The following is a 23,293-nucleotide window of genomic DNA, read 5'->3' as shown; positions in this document are numbered from 1 at the left end:
AAAACATTATAAAGAATCATTCCTCTCTGGGGCAATGCGATCTAACATGTTATGAACTTTATACAACATGAACTAAAGGTTAATCACCACTGCTGATTTACCTTCTCAGTCTGTTGATCTTATCAGGTATAAAAAAAAATGTACTACAAAATTTTCTTTAAAATTGATGACATAGCTAAGTCATAATAAGCAGCCATCAGAGTTCATTGAGTTTACTTTCTTGCTTTCAAGTAACATCACACATTTCCAATAAATCACCCAAAATTAGCCACATAAAACTCTTGATTTCTGATGATCTTAGCAAGAACATTTATAAGAATTCATGGTTGTAGAATTTTTTGTTATGCATAATCTACATGCCATAATGCCATAACACACGTATCTTCTCTTGAGGTAAAATCCAAGCATTAGTCATGATCTTTATGCCTCAGAGCCCTCCTAAGCCAACCCTTCCCTTTACTCTTACCTGTGCACTAAAATTTAACTCTAAGATTGCTTTTATGATCTTCATTTTAGGTGTTACTGGTATGATGATGGAAAAGAGTAACACCCCCCAAAAATGGGGTTATCGGGATAGTTGTGCAAGTATCTCTCCATATATTTTTTTTAATTGTGCAAACCTTTCCCAACTACTAAAATATGACCAGGTCTTCTCCCCAGGAAGAAGATCACTATTCATGAAAGATCGACAAAAATATACAAAGAAGCACATTTAAGTAATAAGATAGAGGCTTGAGGAACATTCTAGGGTGATGGACTGGGGAGAAGCCAAGGGCATTAACTGAGGCCAGCCATCAGTTTAAAGAAAACAGCTTGAATTATGGTTATTTTGCAATGAAAGCCTGAAAATGAAAACAAAAACAACACTACCACCACCTTCCTAAACACTGATATTTAGATTTTACAGGTGGGTCATTCAGTTTCATATGAACCTTATGGTTCTTTCTAGAGAACCGTTATGCTTCACATTAGTCAGTCTGCAGTTTTCTTCAAATACATGCATTCCTTTCAGCCTATAATATGCACAATATAAAAAAATATATATCAAAAATAAAATCTGCAGTTATATTGAAGCAGAAGTCAAGAATAATATTAACATTATGGAGTTGACTCAGAAATCAAATACAATATATTTAAAGGCTGGTTTTGATTTTGTTTCTTTTGACTGTAATTCAAGAAAAATGACCTCATGGGATTTCTCATGATGGTGCCAAGCAAAATAATACCAAGGTGGGGAGTATTTATGAAGGCCCTTTGTGCAATGAATTGCATTAGTCTATGAAGATGGGTAATGTTGACAGGGTACTAGCTGCAAAGACAAATTTCCAATGGGACAGAGATGATAAATGCATAATATCAGTATATATATTCCATTCAATCCATAATATTCATTGAGCAACTAATAGATACCTTGTGTTGTGCAAGGTAGTGGAACCTGAAATATATCTGGCAACTGAAGTTTTTATTAGTTTTGAATTTAGTGTTTAGGGTCACAAGGATTCCATGGGTGAAGGCTAGGGAGAATGAAACCGCTAAACTGTTTGTAAAATTTTGCTAGGGTGTCATGATTCTCCTCTTGCCTACTCCCCACCCACTAGACTATCCATACTTTCATCTGGGATCCCAGAAATAGTAAGAACTTCTGATCTAACAACAGAATGAAAAAAAAAATTACAATTCAGTTCATGCCTTTGTTGTTAATCCACATCTTCACAATTAAATCTTTCCAATTTTGAAACTATAATTCAAGTCCTATTTTCTTAAGGATCCATCCCTAACTAAAACACAATTGCCTTTTCCAGTGATCTAAAATGCTTTTAGCTTCTTACCAAAAAAATGCAATGTTGGACAGTTTGTAGTTTTATTTTGTTTCTGTGTTTGGTTTGGTTTTTTGCCCCTATATATAATCTCTTTAAAAAGATGGGGTGAGAAGCATAGAAGTCCAATTCAGGTTCAATGTTAATGTGCAGTGAGACCCTTGCTTAAACTAGCCTTTGTCTTAGGTGCCTTATTAGATTATAATGTTTAATGCTCATTACAAACCTTGGTAGGTTGGTACCCAACTTGCTCATGCGGTGATAGGAATTTAGAATTTATGGGGTTTACCAAGAAATCACAAAACTACTAAATATCAGAGCTGGGATATGTTCTTATGTTTATGTAGCATCTCCCAGAAAAATCTAACTGCACATCCTAGGAAATCAGCTCAGTGAATGTGTACATCAGTAGGGAATCATTTCCTCTTTTTTTGTAGCCCCCTGTACTTGCCTAATGATTTTTGAGTCAGTAACTGCTAGGTTTCTGACACTTTTCACAATCAACATTTTAAGCATTAATTGGAGTTTTTATATATAATGAAATCCAGAATGGCATAGAATCATAAAAACTAATACAATGAATATGCCCTTCTCAAAATATGCATGATCCTGAAATAGTTACTCAATTTCATTAGAAAATAGTTAAGTAGGAAAAAATAATTTACTCTTATATTTTTGAAAGTGTATCTGTTTGTGTAATATATATATGTATATGTATACATATATTTAAGACATAAATATATATTTCACATATAATTTTACATAAATTTCACGTAAAATTTTAAGCTTGAGTCAATAAAACCAGTTGATTATTGATTGCAGTCATTCCATTTTAAATTTTCTCTTGTCCAAAACTTCTCTTGATTTTTGTATCTACTTGTTCATTTTGGTTTACCATAATTGATTAGATTAAATGCATCATTTGAAATAATTGTTCGTTAACATATTTCCCAACCAAGTATTTGTTCAAGGAAGGCAGAAGAATTACTGCTTAGGCCAGTGCAAGAATAAATGGCAACTAAAGCAGGTTTTTTTTTTTTGCAACATTCTTCTCTATAATCATAGATACAATGTTTCTGGATATGTACAAACTCAATGAACACTTATTTTATCCTAGGTCTGGGCAAGTACCAAGATTTTAACAGCTGGATTCAAAATATGAAACGGAGGAAGTTCACTCTTGGTGTCAAGTCCTGCTTGAGCTAACACATCATTAGTGGCCGGTCTTCAGGCTATTTCCTTGACTTCCCAGGCCCCTAGATTCTGATGCCTGAACTTTGGCCTGTACAGATGCTCTCCCCATTTCCTCCACCCCTTTCCAAAAAAGTGCATCAATTGACAGGTGGCTAATCTGAGCCACTAATCCATACTAAAACACCAGTGGGAACCGATATTTTATTCTGCTGCTCCTCCCTGTTATGTCTGTGTTTTAAGAGGCCTTATTAAACATGGCTCTACTTATGAGCAAATCAGACATCTAATCTTAAGGGAGACAGAATAGTATCAGAAGAGGTATTTATGTGCATACGCCATCTCCTCAAACTGTTATGTCTCAAATTACAAAGCTAGTGGATTGTTCTTACACCTGTATACGTATCTGTCTCGGTTGGTTTGAATCCACCTACTTCTATGTATTAATAAATGACCTGAGGTGCAAATAAAATATCATCTTAGGTAGTGGATAATTTCCATTGGAACTAGCTAGCAACACCCCACACATCTCAAATATTTAACCTTCAGTAAACTGGCAAATAAAATGAAAGTTTTAAAGTACTTAAAAAATTACCCACAGGAGAAACTAAATCTCTTAAATAGGTGAAATTGATTTTGATTCTCAAACATGGATTTATTGTTACAAATACTGAAATAGAATACACTGAGAGATAACATCTCATTTAATTTTATGCTTAGTCACAGTAGCAATATAATTATGTATACTAAATCATTAAAAAGTTAAACGAGCAAGTTAGAAAAGCTAAGTCATTTCATAAATGGTGGGTAAAGTTGATAAATTCTACCTTGACAAGGAAGGAACATGGAATACTTTATAAATAGCATTTTTTGTGTGTGAAGATTTGAGACTTAAGCACTTTCAAATAATTAAAAAGAATATTACTGCTTGTTTCATTGTGTTTATTTTCAGCCAAATTTAGACTTTTGTATGGATTTCCTAAATTCTCCTGGAATGGATATACTTATTTTTTATGCCTAACAAATCATATCCTGCCTATAAAAGGAAGAGTATATTTTTACCTAAAAATTATTTCTCTGACATTGATGAAGTTCATAAAATAACAATTAACTGGCTATTTATCACAACTATAACAACAAAAACAGCAACACTTTGTTTTAAGAGCAACACATTAAACATACCGAAGTTTTTACCAAATTACTTGGAGAAAAATAAAACCAATTCTTTGTTAAATATACCCTTTAACGTAATATTTTGATTTTTTTAGAGATGACAATTGTCTGCTGTACAGATAAATAAGAACTTAAAGAGTTCAAATCTGAATTGCTACAAAATATTTCCATTTCCTATTAAGGCAAGAGACAAATACAAACAGAACTAGACTAGAAATTGGAGCCAAATGGATTGAAAGTCCTTCTGAAGTGAAAACATCGAAAGATATTTGGTAATAATACATTTTTTCTTAGAATTTTTCAAGGATACAGTTTGACAAATGCCAACTCAAAAGAAATTGGGAATTACTGATTTTGCTTCTATATATGATAAAAACTAAGAGTCATATGCAGACAAATAAACAAAAGGCTTAAGACAAATAATTTCCAGGCACTGCAACTATTACTTGGAAATCTTGTGTTCTCTCTCTGTGTTTGTTTCTGTACCCTATTCAAAGCAGATTCAATCACTGCTATACTTAATACGTGCTCCTGTCAGATTTACTACTATTAAAATGTAAATCAAATAGTGTTTTACATTTGTTTTAAATATATACTGAAATTCTTAACTGAGGGAAAATAATATAAAAACAAAGTTTATATGAATGTCCATGATAACAATGCCTTATTTAAAACAAATACATATTTTTCTTAATCATTACATATGCTCTGGTATTAATTTTCAAACAAGATAATATATTAAACATACCATGATCATGTTTTTTAAAAGAAAATAAACACAAAATAAATATTGGAACAAAAGTTTTAAATAATTCAGCTGAACTCTGAAACCTGAAAAATCAGGTATTTCACTATTTTACAACCCAGTGGGGGCAAAGGACTCTAATAATTTTAGTGACAAAAAAAGTACTAAGTTAATTTATATAACAAATACAGAATCTTCATTGTAACCATTTCTTAAGTTCCCCGGGATGATTATCTCCTATTATGTACAATAATTTATTCACTTCTGAAAATCTAAGTGGCTCAAGAAAGTGTATATTCTTTTCAACAATACCCCTATAGAACATCCTATTGTTCATCTATACCACACTTGAGCTATCATGATAGCATTTGAAAACCATAAATATTAGTAAGAATATCATAGATCACTTAGACGTCTTTAAGACCTACCTAACATTCAGAGAATATACTTGAAGACAGTTGTCATGAATTAGCTACCGTGCACGCAAACCCATCTGGTTGAAATTGTATAAACTGTAATTAGCATAAAGTGAAAATAGATGCTACATTTCTCAAAAACATCTGTGGATTTTTCATCTTTGAATTCAAAATTATGAATAAAGTGTCTTTATAGATACAGGACTTTAAAATTGTCCAATATTACCAACACTTGTTCTGAGGGTATGACCATCCAGTAATACGGATTTTAAAACTGCCTTTAATTTCTTACTACATTCTTGCTTTTCTTTATACATAATGATACATCTTCAATTTATGTTGATTTCCTAGAAAATTTCTAAATATTTTAATATACATACTCTAGATATCCAGGCTTCCTTCTCAGTTTTTTTTTTTTTTTTTTAAGATTTTATTTATTTATTTGAGAGAGAGAGAGCTCATGAGAGGGGGGAGGGTCAGAGGGAGAAGCAGACTCCCTGTTGAGCAGGAAGCCCGACATGGGACTCGATCCAGGGACTCCAGGATCATGACCTGAGCCGAAGGCAGACGCTTAACCATCTGAGCCACCCAGGCGCCCCCCTTCTCAGTTTTTTCCAGGTCCCACCCCCCCCCCAAGCTTGAAGTTTCTCAAAGGGACAGGTACAAGGAAATGGTCAAACTTAGCACAATTAAAGCATAGAGGAAAAAAAATATATATCTATATATACACACACATATATATATATTTTGAAACTGAAGATTTTTGAATAAAATGTTGCTGGATTAATCATGGTCCTTAAGTGTCCTAACAGAACTCTCTGTAATGATGAAAAACATGATATTTAATCTAAAATTCAAAGTACTACATCTTTTTAATCCCCTTTTACTTCTGACTACTGAAATTTAAAGCATTTACATTCTAAAATCAGAACTCTGTTTTAACAAAAATTATCAAGAAAAACATTCAACCCTAATCTGCCAAAATGCTATTTTCATGGTGAATGAGTGGTGGTTCTTGCCAAATAATCTCATCATAGCAGATTGATTTTAAGTGTATTGTACATACCAAAGGCCCGCTCCTGGCAACTCTCTGACATTAATCAAGAGCCTACATCTTAAAAAAAAAAAAGCCTACATCTTTTCACATGCATAACAGTTTTTAATACTTGATGTACAAAAATCTATATCTGAAAGACCATGTGTTTACGAATGCAGAATACCATTCAACACTGCTAGCCCTGGACTTGCAGTGGGCTGTTAAAAAGAATTCTTTGTACTTGCCTACTATCTAGGAAACAAAGGAAGTCTTTTAAAAAATGAGTTTATTTTCAGGAAAAAAAACCCGCCATGTTTACAGAAATAATAGTGATGTCTGGTTTTAAAAACACGACAGTATATCTTGGAGGGATATGTTTTGAGAAGATCTCTTTGTATTGTTTTTGCTGTGTCAAAGGGATGATTAGAGCCCCAGTAAATGGGTACCTCCCAGAGTAGGCTAAATAGAAGGCCAACAGCCCACATATGGCTTGCAGCTTGGGGAATTTCTCTCAAAGTTCTGCCAGAGATGGGACTGCCCAAATGGTTTCTCGCGTAAGTCCTAAGTCATAAACTGCATCCTACGAGGCCAGCCATGCCAGAACTGGACCCAAGGGCATACAGAGTCTTGGCTGATGGGAAACAATGACTGCTTCCTAAGGAAGCCACAGCTGCTTTCCTGAGAGACACCCCAGATGCCTGAATTTTCCCTTACTTTCCATTTTTGACTACCTGTTCTGGCAACAGTTCCAACAAAGGGGGAGGCAGGCGGCAGGCACCCAGCTGTTTTCAATAAGCCTTGGCAATGTAGGTACTGATTACATAAACACTACAAACATTCAAAGAGCGTATTTTCTAGTTTTTAAGCTATAAAAAAGGTGTGAGCCTGTACCAACACCCTAGATCTCCTCTGCTCCAGATAATGATAATGCTGACCAGGATGATGACTACAATGACAATGAGAATGAGGACGATGATAATCAGGGCTTTAATTATGAAAGCAAAGATTATTAAAGGAAACATGATATCATGAACTGCTGGGAAAGAGCTCAAATTATATACAGAATTGGAAAGATGAGAAATTTCCACATTTCAGGGGCAAGAATATATATTTTTTTCCTTTAGGAAACAATGAGGTCAAAATGTGCAATTAAATCACTGATGTCTTATATTTCCCACAATCCAGGGGAAAAAAACAATCAGCTGTTGCATCATCCATTTGCATTAACATTTCCCTTTTCATTCGCATATATTCAAAAATATTATTTTAAACTCTTAATATACAAGTTGAACTTTGAACAACACAGGTTTGAACTGCACGCACTTAAATGTAGTTTTTTTCCCATAAACACAATATAGCACTGCAAATGATTTTTTTCTCTTCCCTATGAGTTGCTTCATGACATTGTCTTTCCCTTAGCTTCCTTTATTCTAAGAATACAGTATATAATATATATTACATACAAAATATGTGTTAATCAACTGATTATGTTATCAGTAAGGCTTCTGGTCAACTGTAGGCTATTAGTAGTTAAATTTTGGGGGGAGTCAAAAGTTATACATGGATTTTCAACTGCATCGGCGTTTGGTGCTTCTAACCTCCACGCTGTTCAATGGTCAATTGTATGTAAAATATCCAAGAAGGTATATTAATAAAAGGTGTTCTGCTTATATTAAGATCAGGTTCAGAAATCTAGTCAAATTAGAACTCTGGAAAAGGAATAAGAGGATTAGGTTGTCCCAATTCAACACAAATTATTTTGCATCAGCAGGTTACTTAGCATTTCAGTTTCTGCCTCTATAAAATAAGGATAAAATCTTTCTAATTCTCATAAGCTTATGGTAAATATTGACTCAATTAAAAAAAATTATAAAGTTCTATGAAGATCTAAGATAATTAAAGTGTGCTATGTTTCTTGCTAAAAAGATTCAATAAACTAAAAGTGACAGTAGGGAGTGACAGATAATTCTATAAGTAGAATTTAGAATATGAGAGTTTTGAACAATACCAGCTCTTTCTCATGCATGGTCATAAATTAAATGATCCTTTTAAAATTGTGGATATATAATTATTGCTGGGAAAATATAATTATCTTACAAAGTAGAGTAAGATTTTAGTGGGTAAGTATAATTATAGATTGATCATCATTTGAAATATTTCCATTATGTACCTCATCCTGTAAAAACATGGAATTTGATGTTCTTGATGAGTTTTTATAATGCCAGACTGTTGAAATAGATCTTTTAGTGTCCTAAAATATTTTTAATTTTAATTCATTTTTATGACACAGAAATATAGACTAAATAATAGTTTCTAATTATCCTCTGTCCCACTTCTGTTACCAAACTATGGTTTTGATATTTCATGTTACATTAAATTTCCTACTCATTATCTAAAATTATATTAAAAAATAATTGTTTTACACAGATTTTTTTCCAGGGGGATGCTGAGCAATATAATGGAAACGATCTTCCATGAAAATTCTACAATAAATAGAGATAATTCTTTACTAGTAGTATTTCTTGAAATATTCTAAGAGAAATGAAAAAAATATATATATATTGAACATAACTGAGTGAAGACCATTCTAAGTGGAACTAAGCTGATAGCATGATATATTTTTTGACTAGGATGGACAATATAACATAAAGGAAGCGGTCAAATTTAAAGGACATGATGGAGGAAGAATTGTAAGAAAAGGCCAGCAAGGAATTATTGTTCTACACCTTTGCTTTATAGACAATCAAAACACTTGAAAAGCCTTCAAAATTTTCAAGAACTCAATGTAGGAAATCTATTATTTTAAAGTCACAACTGCTAAAATAATAGATCTTAAACACACATATTATTCTAATTACTTACTATTTTTTTAGTTCTAGGTATGGCATCCATAAGGAAAAATAGCATGGCACCAACCTCAAAGGTAAATGTATACACAAGAAATTGCAATGAATCAGGCTCCATTAGGTTATATTCATTATACAAATAGATATCACAGTCTTGTTTTATGCCAGGCATTTCACTGCTAACAGAACTCACTGGTGAGCACCATAGCCCCTGAATTCAGAGAATTTAGATCTACACAGTTTCCCTGAAATATTTATTCAGGGTTGGTATTTTTATGTATATCTTATTTGTAAATCTTCAGGTAAAGTTATCTTCACAGTGTTGTGGTTCAATATAAAAACGTCTTTTACTAAAATGAGGCCAATCACATAGGTATGTTGTATTTTCCACTGACGTAGCTTATTTGTAAGATGAGTATCTGCCACAGCTACATTATAGGATTCTTATAATGAATATGGGATGAATCATCTTCATTCAGCAGAAGAGTGTTTCCTAAAGTACCCATAACTCAGTGTTTTGAGCTTATGTGGGAATACAAAACAAGAGGCTTTGAATTGTAATTCCATCTTGAGGAAGTTATTTAATGCTCCTATACTTCAATATCTTCACCTGAAACATGTGGATAATCTTACAAGGTAGTCGGGATAATTAAATGAAAGAACGGGCATAAAACTTGGGGTTTCATGTATCAAGTGCTCAGCAAATGTCAGTAGTTTCAGCAGAAGCTATTTTGTTATTATGGTTACTACTGACATTAAGTCAGCTTTTACAGCAATGTTTTCTAAACTTTATTTTTAATATTTAAAAAAATTAAAAAAAGATTTACTTATTTAATTTAGAAAGAGAGAGAGCAGGGGGGAGGGGCAGAGGGAGAGAATCCCAAGCAGACTTGTGCTGAGCTTGGAGCCCGACATGGGGCTCAATCTCATGACCTGGGCTGAAACCAAGAGTCAGACACTTAACAAACTGAGCCACCCAGACGTCCCTAAATTTGATTTTGAAAATATATCATAGCAGTTCTTCCCCTCCATTGCATTTAGCCTTTAAATTTTTCAATTATTATTTGTGCATTATATGTCACATTAAAAAAAGAAATTTAATTTAAAAGGATGGGATAAAACAACTATAAACAAATTCTAATATTTACTTCTTTCATCCCAATGTATCCTCATCCATCACTTTTGAAAATCACAATCACAGGCTAAAGAAGTATTCAAAAACCTAAACCAGTGCCCTGGAAAAAGAACACTGGTTGAGAGCCTTGAAACTTGGGTTCTTGTCCTTTCTGTCATGAAATGGTCAAATCATTAATATTCTCCAGATGTCATTTTCTTTTTCTGTCCAATGAGATTAGAAATAGAAAATCTCTAAGGTCTATTCTGATCTATTTGAAAAAATAACAGAAGTGTCCAACACAATATTATAAAGATAGAAAGTTCTAAGGATAGCTCCCAGAAATAATTAAATTTTTAATAAAAAGAAATTACCAGAAATACTTCTTCATCTTGCCCTAATTACGAGCACAATAAGGTAACTGAAGTAACAGAGGAAATGACAAGGGAAAAGCCTCAAAGAAAATCAGCTTTCCAGAGAACAAACTGATGGTTGCCAGAGGGAAGAGTGGTGGGGCGATGGGCAGAATGGGTGAAGCGGAGTGGGAGAAACAGGCTTCTAGTCATGGAAGGACTAAGTCATGAGGAGAAAAGGTACAGCACAGGGAATACAATGAATGATACTGTAATAGCCTTGTGTGGTGACAGATGGAAGCTACACTTGTGGTGAACACAGCACAGAGGTTGAATCACTATGTTGTACACCCTAAACTAATGTAACATTGTGTGTTGACTATACTCAAAAAAATTAAAAATAAAATAAGATAGCCACTCCTCAAAAAAAAAATTATTTTCCACCATGTGAAATATGTGTAGAGACTGGCAAAGTTGGCAGAGATGGATTCCCCAAACATCCCTTTCTAGAAATCAAAATCCCTAATCTTCACCTTGGACATAAGCTGGTCTCCTGGCACCCTGGTACATAAAATTTAAAAAGTTAAGACACATTAGGTTCATATTTGAAAAATAACTTAGTGGACATCACCAAAAATGCACAGAGAAGTAGCAGCAGTGATTCTTACAAAACTCTGCAGAGGCATATATGAAAATAAAACAAGTCATGGGCAGTTTTGGTAGTTATTGGTAAATAATGATGGGTTTTAAGAACAAAAAAAAATGCCAGAGGTAAAATACTTTGCCTGTTTTTATTTATAATTCAAGAAATACAACCATACCTCAGTAAGGCTGGGGTTGGGGGAAGAAATAGAGTTTGGCCATGAATATATTGCTAGGTCAAGTTGTAAGACAAAAACTTCAGAACTGTTAGTTTTTATCTAGTCCATAATTCATTGTTGATTATTTCTCTCTTCACTGAGAAAGAAGACAGAGGGAAGATCCTTAAAAACAATTATTATAGGATAAAAATTCTGGGAGAAACTTATAACCAAAATCAAATACTGAATGAGGGAAAAACTATACTCTAATACAGTATGAGTTTTCAGAAAATATCTTTGTATCTGCAAATGTGTTTATAATTATGTCAAAAGATATATTTTATGGATCCTGGGGAAATGTGTTAATAATTCTCAGAAATAAGTTAGGGCAAGTGGAACCTCCTTGGTTAACTTCTGAAGTTAGTACATGCAATGAAAATTGTCCAGAGTTAAAATTACCCTAGGAAATCCCTTAAATAACCCCTGTAGTATAATACCCACGGTTTTGTGTGTGCAAACCCTTTATGGTAATTTTTTCACATACTTGCGTCTGAGAACTATTGTGCTAGATTGAAGAAATTAACAAAGGAAAGTCTCTAGGTAGATGTCTGATAATTTAAACCAATCTTGCCTTTTGATTAAGTGGCAAAACTTAACAGAAAAAGAAAGAAAGAAAAGGGATGATGAGCTCTCAATTGTTCCTGGTTATTTTTTAAGGTTATCTCCTTTAATTTTTAATGTTGAGCCTCTATGACTCTGGTACATGTTAAGTGGATGTGTTTGCTTTTGTGAGGGTCAAACAAGACAGGGTAGCGTATCTTGGAGTTCCAAATTCTAAAAGCAGCTTAAATGTACATATGGCGCCCCTCCTCTTTACGTTAATACACAGGAAAATATTTAGTTTGGCTTCTTGGACATAAAAATTTTGCTTTCAAATGGTGTTTTAACTGCCCTCAGCTTTTTGTGTCCATTGCTATTTCTAACTCTGTCTTTGACAGCAATGACCCTATCACACCTACACAGCACAGTTCTTCTGCAAACTTTCAAATGAATAAATCCAATACAAATTCTGTCACAACACGTGCAATGTACCGAGACTTTCTGTTATAAGTAAACTATATTTCGATTTCAATACTCCCTTTGTTCTTGACCTAATTATGACCCTCTGTAATAACCCAGTTCACCACAGAGTCTTTGGTATAGGGATTCCCCTTGTTACAAAGCAGAAGTTACATGGAGAAACTTTACAAAATCGTGGAATGTGAGGACTGTTGTGACCTTGAAAATTTCACCAGGATGAATACTAACTAAATTGCATTGCAATTGACCGAGTTTTTCTATGCTTTTATCAGAAAAAAAGCACACATATTTAGAAATTTTTTTCTTTCTTTTGCCTTTTTTTTCTTTTTCTCTTTTTTTCACTTTTTTCCTTTGCCATGGTGAAGTGAGTTACAAGCTCCCATAAGACCTGAAGACTCAACACAGCTTGGGTTGTGGACCAGATTTCTCCCACATGAGTTTGGTGGCCGGGTCAGATGGAATGATATTAGTATATTTAATTTTCAAAACACACACAGTGGAACAGATGTGTTTTATAGGAACTGAAAAATGAAGTTCAGAAGTAAGGGGGTCTGGGTAATGTTCTGGTACAATATGGTTAGAGATCACTGTATGAAACTAATTCCTGCTGATAATCATAACTTGTCTCTGTGAAAACTAGTTTATAATATTTGTGTATAGCACTATGGAGAATATCAAAGCTACCAAGATTTGAAACAGTGCAGTAGGAGCTCCAGAACTTTATGTAAATTAACCCCACAACATGGAACCCATTAACTTGAGGGTTTCAGGAATTTGGACCTCAGAATGCCTAGGATGTGGGTTTAATTGAAATGCAGTATTATGACAATCAGTTTTTCTCTGGAGACAGAATTTTTTAAGGTGCATGCAAACATATAATTGAGCATTGACATATTACATCATAGTGATACATTTTAAACAACCCATATCTGCTTCACAATATTTATTTCACTGAAATACCGCTGGATATTTAAAGATTCCTCCTTTAGAATCCAGCCATCTGAATAAATGAACAGTACATTGAGGTGAGCCAGTCAACTCTCAGATGGGGCCAGGCCTCAAAGGCTCACATATACACAAAGCACTTCTTCTGGAAAAAATGTTTCTGGGTTTTCAACATAAATCAGGGTCAACACATAATACAATCATACTCTAGTACATTTAAAAGCTGGAAAACAGTCTAACTAGGACGGTGATGCTTCCAGCAAACCCTCAGGCCAAATAGCAATCAGAAAGAGAATTTATGGCTCTGTGATCAAACCCCATCTCTGTTCAAGTCCATGAAGGGGTTGCCTGCTCTCCTGAGGAAATTTTAAATGGGAGTTAGAAAACTATGCTTTCTCTGTGATGACTTACAGGATTTCTTTTTTATTCTTCTTTTTTCTTTTCCTTTTCCTTTCCTTTTCAACTGTAGCCACAAATGGATATACTTGTGAGTAATACTAAATTCCAGAAGCCTTGATATTCACACCAGAACAATTAAATTACACATTTCTGATAAAAGAATAAGCCAAATCTTTTGAGTGAAATTCTATATACATCACTTATAAATAGTAGCAATAATAAGATTAAACAATAATACATTTTCTTCATGGTAAAAAAAAGTCTGTTACAGTATAAAAAAGTTTGTCAAATTGCATATTGAATTCAGAATATGCCAGATAAAATCAAGTATATTATTGTTTAGGTCATTTTTTACATAAAATATAAAGCATAAAACTAAGAGTTGCTTATTGTGCAGCAGAGTTGGAAATGACAGGATCAAAAGATCAACATGTACCTATATATTATACTCCTAGATATGTGCTAGAACAAAATGATTAAAAGGATATAAAATAATAATATATATAGAAGAGAGAATATAATACCCAAAGGGTTGGGGCTTTCTGCAGAGTGACATATACAGATATAGAACACTCTTCTACAAATAGAATGGAATGCTGGATAAATACACCCTTTAGAAACCTAATGTAGCTTATCTCAAAAGAAAGAATGGGAATATTAGAGGCTAGGAGAAAAGAGCAGAAGAGGCGGGGAGTATAAGGCCAGAGCTGGAGTTTCAAGGCTCCGATCAAGCCATGAAATGTGGCCTTGAATCTATGAGAGCTGTGTGAGCTGGAAATTATAATCTTCTCAAAGATACCCAATCCATGAACAGGTACTAGAAAAATAAACAGTGTCCCAGAAAAGTGGCAAGGAAGCTTTTAATCCACACTCTGCTAGAGATGGGGGAAAAATGAAAGTGTTCTGTGAAAAACTGAAAAGCTAAAATTGTCCTACGAGTGTGGTTCAGATATCCACAACAGAAAAATTAACATATAACTGAGGAACATGAGATTGCTGGGGCCCCCAAATAAAGACATGCTGAATGCTATAGAGATGCTTTCCTATGACAAAGCTCCTGAGAAGCCCAGGATAGAACAATCTCCACTGAGAAAGAGCTCACAGTAAAAGTTTAAATGCACACACATACACACATACATTCTAAAAAAATCCTGAGGGAGATTTTAACATATGCAGCAAGTGGAAAATCTATACCACAAATACAAGAAGGAATGGAGGAAGAGGAACTGTAGTGTAAAGTAAGAATTTTAAAAAAAAATTTAAAGAGACCAAAAAAATAGAAATAGAAACAATGAGAGCAAGGGACTGAAAAATGCATACATTTAAACATAAACCAAATAAAAATGTCTCAAAATCCAAATATAGTTATTGAAATTAAAAATCTGATGAGCTGCAGAAACAAACTGAGGCTTCTAGAGGGGAAGGGGGTGGGAGGATGGGTTAGCCTGGTGATGGGTATTAAAGAGGGCACGTACTGCATGGAACACTGGGTGTTATGCACAGACAATGAATCATGGAACACTACATCAAAAACTAATGATGTGGCGCCTGGTGGCTCAGTCGTTAAGCGTCTGCCTTCAGCTCAGGTCATGATCCCGGGGTCCTGGGACCGAGCCCACATCGGGCTACCTGCTCCGCGGGGAGCCTGCTTCTCCCTCTCCCTCGCTCCTCTTGCTTGTGTTCCTGCTCTCGCTATCTCTCTGTCAAATAAGTAAATAAAATCTTTAAAAAAACAAAAAAACAAAAAAGTAATGATGTAATGTATGGTGGTTAACATAACATAATAAAATTTAAAAAATCTGATGAGCTGGTTAGAAAGTGATTATATGGAGAAGATAAAATTAGGAAGCTGGAATATGGAAATGCCATAGAGGGAGTTATGGAAACAAAATAGGAAAAAAGAATTGGTGACATGGAAATCTCACATGTCTGATTGGAGTTAAGAAAGAGGAAATAAAGGGCACCTGGGTGGCTCAGTTGGTTAAGCGACTGCCTTCGGCTCAGGTCGTGATCCTGGAGTCCCACATCGGGCTCCCTGCTCAGCGGGGGGTCTGCTTCTCCCTCTGACCCTCCCCCCTCTCATGTGCTTTCTCTCTCTCATTCTCTCTGTCGCAAATAAATAAATAAAATCTTAAAAAAAAAAAAAGAAAAAGAAAGAGGAAACAAAAAGAATGGTAGAGAGGTGACACTAGAAGTGGTAATGGAGGCAAATACAGCAGAAGTGAAGGGAAAAAGAAGACATGCATCCCTCACCTGAAAAAGCAAAACGAAGCCCAAGAAAGGCAAAAAGAAACAAAGAAACTACATGTAATTTAGTGAAACTTCAAAAGACTAGGGACAAAGACATAAATCTTAATGGAAACCAGAAACAAAAGATATATTAGGTTAAGAGGAAAATATAAATATATCGGACTTTTGGCCAAACAGTAAAGAAGTATCTTCAAATCTCAACAAATCTCTACATATCAGCTGTCAACCAATAGCCCTATGCGAGCTACCCTGTCACTTAAGATTGAAGGTAAAGTGAAATCATTTTCAGATAAAAATGTTTAGTAATCATAAACCACTGTTAGAAAATCACAGAAAAATTTACACTTTATACTTCAGAAAAAATGAAATTAAAGCAAAAATGAAATATAGGAGGCAATTTTAAAAAGGGGAAAAGAAAGACCAACAAGGGGGGAGCAGACTTTGGAAAAGCGAGTGAATACTGACTTATTTTCAATAAACTGAATAATATTAATCAATAACAAATAAGAGGTTAAAACTAGTTAGAATTAAATATTAGAGAATTATAACTTTGGAAATAGAGGAGTAAGATTTAAAGCATTATTAAATCAACTACAAACATTACAATGTAAGACAGCAATAAAAGAACTGAAACATATGATACCCAAAATAGTAAACAAATATTTGTAAAATACACACACATAAACACACACCATACTCAATGTAGTATACAGTATGGGGCAAGAAGAGAGGATGGAGGAAGCATAGCAAACACATGATAAATTGAAACTGATGAAATAAACTGTTGAAAATGTCAGAAATCACTAAATATATAAATGGATTTTACTTGCCAATAAAGGAGATTCTCAGACTGGATTTAAAATTTTAATCCAGGGGCAGCTGGGGGCTCAGTCAGTTAAGTGTCCGACTCTCAGTGTCAGCTCAGGTCATGATCTCAGGGTCCCAAGATTCAGCCCCACATTAGGCTCTGGGAGGTCTGCTTGGGGAGTCGGCTTAAGATTCTCTCTCCCTCTGCCCCTCCACCTGCTCGCAGTCTTTCTCTGTCTCTCTCAAATAAATAGTCTTTTAAAAATTTTTAATCCAATCATATTATGTTTATGTGTATAAATATATTCACACATATTGATATAGAAAGATTTAAAGAAAAAAATAGCATGTTATATATTAAGTCAATTAAGTAGAAGAATAACAGTAGTGATATTTGATATAGTAGATTTTAAGGCAAAATGTTTTAAAGATAGATTATTACTTAATATTACAAAATGAACAATGTACCATAAACATGTAATAATGCTGAATCTGGATGTGCCAAACAATATAATCTTAAAACAGAAAAAACAGAATTACAAAAATGAAATTGAGAAGTCCACAAATATAGCTGAAGATTTTAATCTCTCTCAGAAATGTACAGATTATCAAGTAAAATGTTAGTAAGAAGACAGAAGATTTAAGCATGATAAATAACATATATGTTGTCCCATTTTATAGCAAATAAAAAGAAAATGATATACAGACCAGTTTCTGACTAAAAAGTAATAATAATAGAATAAATAAATATACTAAAAATAAAATATTTGGGATCTAAATAACATACTGATAAATAATTTATTAGTTGACATAATTTATGAGGGGGATTATTATATATTACTAAATGACAATAAAAATACTGCATGTCAATTTTGTGGGATGCATCTAAAATCATAAAAAGGAACTAACAGACTTAAATCTATCAGTAGGCAAAAAGGAAAATATATAAATATTGACATATTTAACCAATTAAATACTATAAGGTAGATAAAAAGTAGATACAAATTTAATTAAAAATGAATTAAAGTTTTATATTCTAATATGGATAATCTAAAAAACAAAATTGAGTGATATTATAACAGTATGACATTATTTATGTATTATTTTTAAAAACAGCAAAAACCGGCATATATTGTTTAAAATTACAAGTAAATGGAAATATATTACCTCACATAGAGGAATGTTAAACACTAATACTACTTGACTATTGTGCGTGTGTATCTTACAAATTTTTGTTTTACTATTTTGGAAGTTTTGTCTTTCAATTATTTAAAAACAACAACAACAACACCACCCCTGAGATCATGACCTGAGCCAAAAAATCAAGAGTTGGATGCTTAACTGACTGAGGCATCCAGGTACCCCTATTTCAGTTATTAGTTAGTCTGTATAGCAATTACCTTAGACAGAAAGGGAGAAGAGATAAGGGCAATGTGTTTTAAATGTTCTGATACAAATATATTTCTTCCAAAAACCTGAATAAAAATATACTGAAAGCCAAAGCAATCTTGAGAGGGAAGAACAAAACTTAGAGGCATCACACTTCCTGATTTTAAACTATTTATGAAGCTATAGTAATCAAACCGGTATGGTATTGGAATAAAAACAGACACAGAGATCAGTAAAACAGAAGAGCACATAAATAAACCCATGTCCACATTGCCAATTAATTTATGACAAAGGAGCCAAGAATATACATGGAGAAAGGATAGTCTCTTCAATAAATGGTGTTGGGAAAACTAGCAGTCACCTGTAAAACAATGAAACTGGATCCATATCTAATACAATACACAAAAATCAACTCAAAATAGATTAAAGACTTAAACTTAAGAGCTGAAACCATAAAATTCTTAAAAGAAAACATAGGAGGCAAGCCCCTTGACATTGGTCTTGGCAAGGGTTTTTGAATTTGACAACAAAAGCAATAATAGATAATATCCATAATACAACTCATTCTACTCAGTAGCAAAAAGACGAAAATGAAAACAAAACCAAACCCTATTACCCAGCAATTGCACTACTAGGTATTTATCCAACATAATGATTCAAAGGGGCACATGCACCCCAAAGTTTATAGCGGCATTGTCCAGAATAGTCAAACTATTATGTCCAGAGGTCCACTGGCAGATGAATGGAAAAAGAAGATGTGGTGTATATATACAATGGAATATTACTCAGGCACCGAAAAGAATGGTATCTTGCTATTTGCAACGACGTGACTAGAACTAGAGGGTATTATACTAAGCGAAATAAGTCAATCAGAGAAAGACAAATACCATAGGATTTTACTCATGTGTAGAATTTAAGAAACAAAACAGATGAACATAAGGGAAGGGAAGGAATAATAAAATAAAAACAGAAAGGGAGGCAAACCATCAGAGACTCTTAACTATAAGGAACAAATTGAGTGTTGCTGGAGGGGAGCAGGGGAAGGGATAATTGGATGATGGACATTAAGGAGGGCACATGATGTAATGAGTGCTGGGCATTGTATGCAACTGATCAATCATTGAACTCTACCTCTGGAACTAATAAAATTTTTTTTAAAAAAAGTCAAGAGATAACAAATGCTGACAAGGATGTGCAGGAAAGGGAACTCTTGGGCACTGTTGGTGGGAATGTAAACTGGTGCAGCCACGATAGCAAACAACATGGAGGTTCCTCAAGAAACTAAAAATAGAACTATCATATGATCCAACAATCCTAATTCTGGATGTATATCCAAAGGTAATGAAATCATTATCTCTAAGAAATGTATGTACTCTCCTATTCATTGCAGCATTATTCATAATAGCCAAAGTATGAAAACAACCTATGTCTGTTGACAGATGAATGAATGAAGAAAATGTAGTGTATCTATACAATGGAATATTATTCAGCCTTAAAAAGAAGGAAATCTTGTCAAGTTCATGGATGAATTTGGAGGGCATTATGGTAAGTGAAATCAGCCAGACAGAGTAAGACAAATATTGCATGGTTTCACTTACAATCAGGATCTTAAAAAAAAAAAAAAAAAAAAAAAGTCAAATGCATAGAAAGAGGGTAGAAAAGTCAGTGACTGAAGGCTGTAGGGCTGGGGAAATCAGGAGAAGCTGTTAAAAGGGTACAAACTTTCAGTTATAAAATGAAAAGTTCTGAGGATCTAATGTATACCATGGTGCTGTAGGTGATAACTATGTAACTATGTTATATACTATATAGCATTGTATTGTATAACTGAAGTATAGCTGATACCACTGTACTATACAATTGAAATTTGCTGAGAGTAGAATTGTTCTACCAAAAAAAAAAGGAAAAGTGATGGATGTGCTAATTAACTCAATGGGCAATCCTTTCAGAATGTATATGTGTATCAAATCAAGTGTATACTTTATTTGACATTTTTTGGTCAATTATATTTCAATAAAGCTGAAAAAATAAACTAAAAAAACATAAACTCTGATTAAATTTGGTTAGTGTTAAGTCATGGTTAAGAAATGTCATTTTATTTTTCTGTGGTTTTGAGAAAAAATTGTATTGTACATTTTTTTAATTAAAAAAAGGAAGGATGCAATAAAATCTGTGAAAATTCAGGATAGCTTCAGAGTAGATTAGAGGTGGTACTTCTGGCTTAAGCATTGAATTAGACCTGAAGTGGAAAAAAGAACCAATATAACTATAGTATGAGGTTCATAGTCAACCTTGATGTAGAGAGGACTGGCCTGACTCTTTTTTTTTTAATTATGTTATGTTAATTACAATACATCATTAGTTTTTTTTTTCATTTTTTTTCCACTTTTTTAAAAATTTTATTCTTATGTTAATCCCCATACATTACATCATTAGTTTTAGATGAAGTGTTCCATGATTCATTGTTTGTGCACAACACCCAGTGCTCCATGCAGAATGTGCCCTCCTCAATACCCACCACCAGGCTAACCCATCCTCCCACCCCCCTCCCCTCTAGAACCCTCAGTTTGTTTTTCAGAGTCCATAGTCTCTCATGGTTGGTCTCCCCCTCCAATTTCACCCCCCCTTCATTTTCCCCTTCCTGCTATCTTCTTCTTCTTCTTCTTTTTTTTAAACATATAATGTATTATTTGTTTCAGAGGTACAGTTCTGTGATTCAACAGTCTTACACAATTCACAGCGCTCACCATAGAACATACCCTCCCCAATGTCCATCACCCAGCCACCCCATTCTTCCCACACCCCACCACTTGGCCTGATTCTTTTTGAACATACTTGAGAGTTAAAGTAAAATTGAACAAGCCTTTTTACGGGGGCTATTCAAAACCAAACTCAAGAACGAAGATCTCATTTGATGCTTTTGTAGAATACCATTAAATTTTTTTTAAGTATGTGACATTAATTGAGTAGGAGATTATTTAAAACAGGAAAATCTGGCAGAATCATGTTTGGTAAGAAAGAGTAAATTCCTTAATTTATTGATCAAATTTTTATTGATTACCTCCATGTATGAGTTATCTATATAATATTCATCAACATAAAGGTGGTAACTAAACGATGTATTCAACAAATGATTATTAATTTTGAATCAATTACCAACCAGGCCATTTTTCCTCTTACGGGATTTGAATTAGAATAGATAATACAGATCACTGCACAGACAATTACAATGAAGGGTGCTATGTGTAGCAGGGACACACAACACAATTTAGGAGTTTGAGGAACACATTTTGGAAGAATAAAATGCCTGGAACACAGTATCTCCTCAACTGAATAGTTATAAATGAATGACTGCATGATTGAACCAAACTGATTTTTAAACTGAGACAGTGGGTTGTAAAGAAGAGTTTGCTAGCTGAAAAAAGAAGGGAAAGTTGAGAGAGAGAGAGAGAGAGAGAAATGAGGCTTACAAGAGACAGGGCAGGCAACTGAGGGGTTTTCATCACAGAGTAATATGAAGAGATATGTTCGTATGCCCCTGGCTGTCTTAAACAGCATGGAGCCTGCCACACTGGACAAGGGGTCTGTTAGGACACTGCTCAATAAGCTGATGATGACAGTGGCCAGAACTAGAGTACGACTGGCTACGGGGTAGAGAGAAAAAGATGGATTTAAAGGATTTTAGGGGTTCAAACCATGAGAGTGAATGAGTTCTCCAAGGAGCATATACATAAGAAAATATTTTTATGCTCTCCCAATAATCCCCTAACATATTTCCAGACAAACCAGATGGCTCATTACATGTTTCCTGAACATGCCCCAGATCTTTCCTGTTGTACAGTTCTTCACGCTCACTCCCTCCAACTCTCTTCCCCTCCAGTTCCATTTTTTAAATCCCACTGTCAAGGTGGGCCTCCAGTTACCTCCATGGTATCTTCCATGATCACCACTCTTCTCCAAAATACAGAATCTCCACCTCCTCTAAACCACCATTTTTTTTTCTTGTTTCTTTTATTGCATTTACTACATGCTGACTGCTATGATGACTATTTTGTATCTTAGGTACCTACCTAGCTGTGCTTTAAGGCCAGGGAAAATATACAAAATTCATTTTATTTCTCTCTAAAGTACTTGACATACTGCTTGTGCATATCAAAGTTGGTCCTTAGATGTAATACATTACAATGTATTGCTACATTAATAATAGGCTGCATTAATCCAGAAATACTTCATTAAATATGGATTTTAACTTATTTCAATAGAAAATTAACTTCATTTTAGAAGTGTTTAAATTTTATTTTTTTGTTTTAAAGATTTATTTATTTATTTATTTGAGAGAGAGCACGAGAGAGAGAGCAAAAGTAGGGGGAGGGGCAGAGGGAGAGGGAGAAGCAGACTCCCCACTGAGCAGGGAGCCCAATGTGTGCCTGAGCCAAAGGCAGACCCTTAACTGAGTGAGCCACCCAGATGATTGTAAAACCAAATCTAAAACTATTGATTGATGTTAATGATAATAATTATTAGTATCACATATGGTTTTCAATATCTGTTCCTTGAAATAAATAAACATTAACCTGATTTTTTAAAAAGTAGGTGTCCAAAGTGATGTGTAGGCTTAAAATGATGCTATTTTCTCTGATGATAGTCTAAATCTTATAAAATAATGAGAACCATAAGAGCATTCAATAGAGTTGAGACAGTAGAAAAAATAAAATTATGATACTAAAATTTTTAATAACTTGGTTTTGTTTTATCTCCCCCAAGATTAGAAGGAGAGAGAGGCAAAATGGATAAACATATTTTTTAATTTTCTGAATCAGTGTGCCTCCCTGGTACTGAGCTAATAGAAAATGTAAAAGAATCATTTGGCCCCTATTTAGCTTCTGGATATTGAGGACATGTGTGTCGGCTCAGAGTTACACGGTGATTTCC

The 23,293-nt window shown here is 34.0% G+C and overlaps 1 protein-coding gene across 2 annotated transcripts in view; it reads right to left on the bottom strand.

Moving 5' to 3' along the window:
- Positions 1-23,293, bottom strand: part of AGMO (alkylglycerol monooxygenase) — a 377,885-nt gene that overhangs the window by 1,766 nt on the left and 352,826 nt on the right. The window lies entirely within an intron of this gene.

The sequence above is a fragment of the Mirounga angustirostris genome, unplaced genomic scaffold (assembly GCF_029215605.1).
Source record: "Mirounga angustirostris isolate CCGP_5_RB_7025 unplaced genomic scaffold, mMirAng1.0.hap1 SCAF_12, whole genome shotgun sequence".
In the NCBI taxonomy this organism is placed as follows: Eukaryota; Metazoa; Chordata; class Mammalia; order Carnivora; family Phocidae; genus Mirounga; species Mirounga angustirostris.
Note: the sequence above shows the minus strand (reverse complement) of the source record. Positions and strands in the feature narration are given on the sequence as shown.